The following is an 8,876-nucleotide window of genomic DNA, read 5'->3' as shown; positions in this document are numbered from 1 at the left end:
CCTGGCGTGGGGCTAGGAGTACCTGCCGGATCGGGCGATGAGTAATGTGGACGACCCTGACTTGGGGGCGGCCGCCATAGAGGAAGATGACGCCACAGGCGGTGGTGATGGAGCAGGCGGCTCTGGAGGAGGCGGGAGTCTCGAGGACTGGCCAAATGATGACGAGGAGGAGCACGTGCAGCGCCGCCCGCTGGCTGCTAACAGGGCGGGGACGACTTCCTCAGCAGTGCCGACTGCGCCAGGCGGCACGCCGAAGCACCAAGCCAGTGCGCATCTGCAAGGCGGCCGACTGAAGAAACCCAAAGGCTCGGCCGCAGCAACTAGGTGGGAGGAAGCCGCCACGAAGGCGGCTTGGTTCCAGAGGGCCCCGAAGCAGCCGCCGGTGGTGTCCGCGTAAGTGTTGTCTTTCCTTGTGTTTTCGATTGTCTTTTTTGCAAAACTCCTTCTAAGTTTGTCTTGCTTGAGCAGAGCCCCGCTCTTTCTTGAGCGGTCGGCCTCCGCCTCCATCATCGGGGGGACGGAGGGCTCCACCAACACCCATCGCATAGACCCGCTCGCCGACCTCCGGGAGGCGACGGAGAGGAACGCGCGGGAGGCATGCAGGAGTAGGAGGAGGCGGAGCGGCAGAAGGCGGCAGCAGCCAAGGCGGCTCAAGAAGAAGCCGACGTGGCTGCCAAGGCTTAAGCTGACGCCGCAGCCAAGGAGCGAGCGGATGCGATCGCCAAGGCACGGGCGGAGAAGGCCACGCTCGGCCAGGCGCCACAACTTGTCATCCCTCTGCGCACCACTCCACCGGTGCCAGAGGTCCAGGTGCCAGCTGGAGGAGCCGGCGATGACCAGTCAGCCCCTGGGAGCGGAGAAGGCGGCGATATCGTGCTGAGGGCGGAGGAACCCCAACCCACGTCGGTTGTCCCGTCGCAAAGCCGCCAGCCGTACACGCCGCAGGTGTCGCCAGCCGGTGGTGAGTTGGTGGTGGGAGCCAGCCCCTCGGCCCACACTCTGATACGCCGGCGCGCTGCGAAGGCAACGTCGGCGCCACGGCCACAGGTGATCAAGGCTGCGAGCTCGTCAGCCTCAGAAGCAGAAGCCACCAGCACCGTTCCGCTGGAGTGGACGCTAGGAGGCGGGTCAGGCATGCTGAACAGGGCGTCGCAAGACATCTAGGCCTAGCTCCAAGCCCAGGGTGAAGCCCTTCATCAGTATAGGAAGGCATTTGTGTTGACGCGTGCGGCCATCCAAGTACATCTGCTGACCGCTTTCTTTGACTCTTGTAATCTTTTTTGAAAACCTTCTTTGAAAATCTTCCGTGGGGGCGCGCCAGTGCACCCACTGGGTGTAGCCCCCGAGTTCTAGGCTGGCTGCTGAGCAGGTGGCTCAGAACTTAAAGGCAAGTTCCGATTGCTAACCTTCTTTCTTTTGTTGTTTCCATTGTAGGACTATCACAATATTCACGCGGCCACGCACAACTCCCAGGTCCGGGAGCTGGCCAAGCAGAATACTGAGCTGGCCGAAGGCCGGAGTAAGTACCTCGATCCTTATTCACGCGGGGGCGCGCCAGCGCACCCGCGGGGTGTAGCCCCCGAGATTCGGGCCGACTGCTGAGCAGTCGAGCCGGATCTTCCAGCAGCTATGTTTTTCCTCTGTTGTCTTTCTGACCATCTTCTCTTCTTTGCCCTCTGTAGGGGCCAACGTCATCTTGCAGCAGCAGCTGGGCGAGGCTCAGACCGTGCTGCGCACCAAGGAGGAGGAGCGCAACAGGGCTGAGCAGGAGCGCGACCACCTGGACAAAAAGCTTTCTGACCAGGCGGACAAGCACAAGGCGGAGCTCGAAAAGCTCAAGGAGGTGGAGGAGGCCCTTCAGGCCGAATTCGAGACTGAGCGCTCGAAGTGGGCAGACAAGGAGAAGGCTCTGACCGACGGCTACGGCGAGATCGAGGACATGCTCGATGGTAAGTTGCTCTTTCCCTTCTCCTGTCTGCCTACTTGTTCTACAAGCTGGCTTCTGACTTCATGCTTGTTTTTTCTTCTTTCACAGAGTATTTTACTGGTCATGCCGTCGCCGTAGGCCAGGCCATCGAGGCAGGCCGCGAGGAGCGAAGGGTGGCTGGTGCGGAAATTGCGCTCAACGCCCCGCGGACCCTTGCCGAGTAGCTTTTCGGCAACCAAGCTCGCCTCTAGCCGGCGCATCAGGCGCTCCGCCGTCTGCAGCGTGCTGGGGCTCAGGTGGTCTCCGCCCTCTGGCTAGGCACTCCGGCTCTACGCACCCCCAGACGGACCTCTGACTGGTTGGAGGTGGCGGTCGGCCGCCTTGAGGCGTGGAAGGGCTCTGCAGCTCAGGTAGGCACATGGCGGGCCCTAGATTTCGTCAAGGGATGGTACCCTGGTCTGAACTTAGACCATCTTGCCACCCTCCGCGCTGAAGCCGTCAAGGAGCTGGTGGTGGCGCCTGACCTCTATCGCCGTGCCGCAGCGATAGCTGTGTACACGGACACCAGCGTCTTCCTCCCGAAGCTGACCGAGGAGGGCGAGGAGGCGCCGCCCAACTGGTTCGGGCTGAACCCAGAGGAAGGCGAGGAGGCGGTGGAGGTGATCGCCTCTAGCGACGAAGGCGAGGAGGAGGATGAGGACGACGAAGACGATGTGCCGGATGGTGAAGACGACTGTCGGCCTCAGCCTGACCAGGTTTCGACCAACGGGCAGCACACCGACGAGCCGACTGCCGCTGGAGCCGATCAGGCAGAGACCACCTAGGCGACCGCTCCACCACCCGAAGCTTCGACCCCTCCGATCCGGCTGCTGCTCCTTTGGCCTAGGCGGCCAAGCTATCCTTTTCTTTTCCTGATTTGTAATCTTTTGAACAAATTTGTTAAGCTTGCGCAGTTCGACCCGCTGGGGGTTGTATTCAAACTCTGTTGAATGTTGGCCATGAGCCTTTATGTAAATTACTTTTGTCGATTCCCAACTTGTCTTTCTCCTTCTGCTCATTTGGCGTTTTTCCTTTGCCGCCTTCCCTTATTTGTTGTCTTGCCAGCCGGATAGCCGCCCTGCGGTCTATGGCCGGGTCAAGTACATGGCCGTTTTGGGAAGGCAATTACTTAGCCATTTGTAGAGCATAGGAAGTTAGGTTTTTAGAAACCGGCCGGCCGGCTTCTCAACAGCCGGTCGGTAATGCGAGGGGCCGACCTTGTCACGACCGGTTTTCCAATAAAAATATTTATTGATAAACCAGTCTTTTGAGTCCAGTATGAGAGAAATCCTCCTCACCGGTAGACAATTTCTTGATACAATAAGCTAGTAGCATAAAAATATATTACAGGGTTGAACTGTGGCTGCTCAACCAAATTATTACAAGGACGCCAATAATCATACATAATGGCGGACAGAACACAGTGGTGTGGAGACATACTACTGACTCAAGGATAGGCTGGTGGTGGAAAAACACAGTGGGAAGGGAAATACAAGACTCTAAGAATATCATTTCATCGAACGTCGAGGTGAGGCTCGATAAATTTATTTGGTAGCGGAAGCGGATATAAAACAGTGGCCAAATCCAGGGTCGCACGAGACTGACTGGGACTCCTCTAAGTGTCGGACTCGCTATCGAACTCTTCATCCATGAGATCGCCTTCGTCAGCATCTGGCCAAATCAACAAGCCAGTGAGTACTTTGAAAGTACTCGCAAGACAGTTCGGACGTAAGATATAACAAATGCATGCATGGATGCAACATGATTAATTCCTTAATGCACAATAAATAAAATTGGCATAACGGGTAAGTAAAAAGGGAAACAGCGGCAGTCCGCCTGAAATCCCACAGAGCATAAATAAGGACCGATCGGGTGTCTGAAGCGACGCCTTGAAAGGTGAACAAATAAAAATAAGGAAATGATGCCACAGTCGGGCATCTTAGCGACACCACATAAAGGGCTTTAAAAGAAATGCCACGGTCGGACGTCTGAGCGACATCGCAGAAAGGGCTTTAGAAGAAATGCCACAGTCGGACGTCTGAGCGACATCGCAGAAAGGGCTTTAAAAGAAATGCCACAGTCGGACGTCTGAGCGACATCGCAGAAAGGGCTTTAAAAGAAATGCCACAGTCGGACGTCTGAGCGACGTCGCAGAAAGGGCTTTAAAATAAATGCCACAGTCGGACGTCTGAGCGACATCGCAGAAAGGGCTTTAAAATTCACCAGTAAATAATACTCATAATAAACATTCAATCCATGAGAATAAACGGGTTAGTCCATCCACAGGGATAATCATTCAACCGGATTTAGCATTCATGCGATTCACCGGAGTCTCTGTCACCAAAGCTGACAATTGATTAGGATAAGATGGAACGAAACTTGACATGGAATAGATGATTTGGAGGAATATATGACTCTGCAGAGTTTGTACAAAATTTTTCCCACAGCCAACGGATTTCCGTAGTCACGAAGGACTAGTTCCGTTTACGGTATTTCGGAAGAAAACACAGCTAACCGGTACACACCCATCCTACCTCTCGATGCTAGGAATCACCCTAGTCATCGTCCAAGAAAAACTTTTGAGACGGGGAGATCACAATCTCGAATAGCATGGGATCAAATTTATATACGCGCGCTCTAAGGGGTGCCCCCCTCTCGGTCCCAACCGGAAACACCCATGCCCCCTGACCGGATGACTGGCTTTAATCCAGGGCCATGGAACCATCATCACGGCCTCTCCTCTTTGGTGTGTACCATGAAAGCGGTTTGCAACTTACTAAACCATATTCCTTGCTGAAAACATGTGGTAGTACAAGGGAGGAAATGATAGGTACTGGACCGATATGGTTTGACACTGAAGTCACATGGTCTGGCGTACGACTGGCATGCTACAACACTGCCACCGTACCCATCCTCATGCCAACACATGGCCATTCATATTCACATTCATCCACGTATGGATCATCGGACTCACTTACCTCATTATCACATAAAATAACGTTCATCGGTATGCTCACCGACATGCCATGAAACTAACTAAATGCAGAACATGCCAAGACACTCATCATATCAAAAGTTCAAACATGCTTGCCTGGTTCAGAGTAGTCGGAGCCTAGCTCGGTGCAGTTCGCGGCTCCGTCACCTCCTTCGGTATCTACGGTTTAAAGAAAATATATGCGCTAACGTAAATACCACGGAGTGCACAAAAGGTAAACCAAATATTTTTCAAATAAATCTGATAAAAAACTAGACAAAATTTTAAAGAGAACAGAAAAAGAATCAGTCAAAAATACTCTTCTGATTAAAAGTTATAAGGGTTTTTGTCCAGGGACTAATCTGTAATGAAACAGAAGAATTCCAGGGGCTAGTTTATAAAAATAGAAAACGCTTCGGTAGCGACTACGCCAGCCCGAAGAGAAAACGCATTCTGCCCGAAGGCGCTTCCAGAAAACGATTCGAAAGAGAGAGCAGAGAGGCTGACAGTGGGGTCCCACTCATCAGGTTCAAATGTTCAAACGGGGCGGCAGAGTTCGCCGGCGCCCGAGAGCCGCGGTGGTCGCCGGCGGCGATCCACGGCGAGGCAGAGAGATCGGAGAGTACCTCCGTGCTCAGGGTACCCTTCCGCGTCAGTTGATGGTGGTGGAGTCGGTCGGCGAGCACCACGTCGACGGCGAGCTTTGCTCCGGCGGACGGCGGCTCGGGTGGTCGAGGGGCTCGTCGGAGAGGGCTGCAAAGGTTAAATTTAAGAGGGGGTTATGCTCCTGGCAGCTAGAGAGGGTAACGAACGGGGTTTGAGCGCCGGAGATGGCCTCACCAGAACGAATCGGGCTGGAGGCCGAGGCGGGGCGAGGCGGCCGGAGCTGGGGGAGGAGACCTCCTCGAGGTCCCCCTAGTGGCCTGGCGGGGTGTTGGTGAGTAGTGGGGGTGCTGCGTGCACGAGAGTGAGCTCGGGACCCTTTTATATAGGCGGTCCGAGGCGGTTGCCGTGAACGAGGATCACCGGCGAGTGATTACGGTGGCGCAGTGCTCGGTCGGGGTGGTTAGGGGGTCGAGCGTCATCACGGAGGTTCAATGGGTCCGTTTTGGTGTTAAACTGGCCGGGGTTTGGGTGTTAAGGGCGAGCTCGACGGAACGGTGATGGCGCGGGCCCGTCGGCGGCGGAGAGCGCGTTCCGTGCTTGCCGGCCACGGTGGCTGTGCTACGGGCGTGCGCTGGCGTGCATGAGGCCACGCGGAGAGCCTTGGAGCGATGGGCGGCGCGGAACGGCGTTCTGCCGTGGTGTGCCTCCTGTCGGCCGCCACGGGAGGTCCCGACGCCGCAGAAGACGCCGGCGAGGGCGAGCCAGCGCGCTACCGACGCCAGGAAGGCTCCACGCACGTGTGTGAAGCTTCGGACAAGAGGAAGAGGCGGCGAGGAACGTGCCAAGGGCACTGTGGCCGCGTGACTGAAACTGACGGACTGAAGATGACACTGAAACTGAATTTTCTGAACTTAGAACAGTAACAGTGCCCACAAGGTGTTCGACCAAATGAAATTGGCCTCTGGTGATCTTTCCTTGAGCTGATTTTTGGTGGAGTGGCTTCTCCTTGCTCAAGTAGGGTGCATGATTTTTGGTGGAATTTTTGGAGCAGTGTGGATATGAATTTCACCAAATTTGGCAAATCTGGTCCAAACTTGCAGAGACTGTATTTTGAAAAATTTGAAAAGAGGAGGAGTGGATCAAGATGGTTCTGGGTTGTGGGTTCAAAGGACAATCCAGGAGAATTGGTTTGAGGTCAAAACTCAAATGAAAAAGTGTACTTGCTTTGAAAATCCCTCAGGCTCCAAATAATTTTCAGAATTGAATTGAGGGGGAAAATAATTAGAATAAAATCCAAAACCAGTTTGGATTAGTTGGGACAGAGAATTTAGGTTGATCACAAGGGGGAGGGGAGGTTTTGGAGGGGTTTTATCTCATGGGCAAAAAATACAAAGCCAAGGGTGGCTTCAAAGATAAGAAAATCCCAAATTTTCATAGAGCTTCTCTTAAAAATAAAAACAAATTAAAACTCCCAAAAAGATTACATCTTTAGAGGGAACTAACAGAGAAAAAGTTTGCAAAAGATCAACCACCAAAGTTTGAAAGAATTAAAAACCCTGCCAAGGCAAAAAGGAGGTTTTTAAGAGGAAGGTTTTTTTCTGAAAAAGAAAGATTTAAAAAAAAAAGCTCTCTCTCCTCAAAACCACAAAGTTTTTGATAAAAACCAAATAAAAATTTTGGAGTGTCACAACACCTACCCCCTTAGGAAAAATCTCGTCCCCGAGATTTCAGCTGATCCTTAAATAAGTGTGGATGCTCTGTCCGAAGAAAATCGTCGCTTTCCCAAGTTGCTTCACTGTCGGTGTGATTGCTCCACTGGACTTTGAAAAACTTGATGGTTTTCTGTCGGGTCCTCCTTTCAGACTCCTCTAATATTCTTATGGGATGTTCTCGATAAGTGAGGTCTGGCTGTACGTCAATGCTCTCATGAGATACTTGTTTCTCGGGGTTGCTTACGCACTTCCTTAATTGAGAGATGTGGAATACGTCGTGAATGTCGGACAAGTCTTCGGGTAAGTCTAGTTGGTATGCTACAGTGCCTCTTCGTGCCACTATGCAAAATGGTCCAATGAATCTTGGTGCTAATTTTCCTTTAATCTTAAACCGTTGCAATCCTCTCATCGGGGATACTCTCAAGTATACGAATTCACCGGGTTCGAAGCTGACCCTACGATGTTTCTGATCATAATAACTTTTCTGTCGACTTTGAGCGGTCTTAAGTCGGTCCCTGATTAGCTTGACTTTTTCCTCGGCTTCTCTGAGCATATCTGGTCCGAAGATGCGGCTGTCTCCGGTCTCTGACCAATTTAACGGGGTACGACATCTCCTTCCGTATAGGGCTTCGAAAGGAGCCATTTGCAGGCTGGCCTGGTAACTGTTGTTGTATGCGAACTCGGCATATGGAAGGCTGTCCTCCCAACTGGTTCCATAGGTGAGGACACATGCTCTCAGCATGTCTTCTAAAACCTGGTTTACGCGTTCTGTTTGTCCATCAGTCTGTGGATGGTATGCGGTACTGAAGGCTAGTTGGGTTCCCAGAGCCTGTTGTAAATGCTCCCAAAATCTTGAGACGAACTGAGTGCCTCTGTCGGAAATTATAGTCTTCGGGACACCGTGCAGACAGACTATGCGGGAAAGATAAATCCTAGCAAGCCTCTGAGTGGTGTAGGTTGTCTTCACTGGAATAAAGTGTGCTACTTTGGTCAACCTGTCAGTGATGACCCATATGGCATCATTCCCGTGTCGTGATCGAGGTAATCCGACAATAAAATCCATCCCTATTTCATCCCATTTCCACTCAGGTATTTTGTTAGGTTGCAGTAGTCCGGCTGGTCTCTGATGTTCGGCTTTTATGCGTTGACATGAGTCGCAACATGCAATGAAAGCGGCTATGTCCCTCTTCATACCGTGCCACCAAAATCTTTCCTGAATATCCTTATACATTTTGGTTCCTCCAGGGTGGATCGAATATGGAGTGGTGTGTGCTTCAGTTAAAACTTGCCGTTTAAGGTCTTCTATGTTTGGCACGCATAGCCTTTCTCCGTACCATAATATTCCTTCATTGTCTATGACGAATTCCGAGGCCTTGCCCATACTCAACTTCCTTTTAATTCCTTCAATGCTGGGGTGACCGGACTGAGCCTCTTTAATTTTCTCCACAAGGTGTGGTTGTATTTCCAAGTTTGATATGGTGCCTTCTGCTACCATTATCAAGTTGAGCTTGACAAATTCTTGATGGAATTCGGGCCTCAAGCTGTGCAGATAGTTCCCGTTGGAGCTGGGGTTCCGACTCAGGGCATCGGCCACTACGTTTGCTTTCCCTAGATGGTA

This window comes from Triticum dicoccoides, chromosome 6A (genome assembly GCF_002162155.2).
Source record: "Triticum dicoccoides isolate Atlit2015 ecotype Zavitan chromosome 6A, WEW_v2.0, whole genome shotgun sequence".
NCBI lineage: Eukaryota > Viridiplantae > Streptophyta > Magnoliopsida > Poales > Poaceae > Triticum > Triticum dicoccoides.
Note: the sequence above shows the minus strand (reverse complement) of the source record.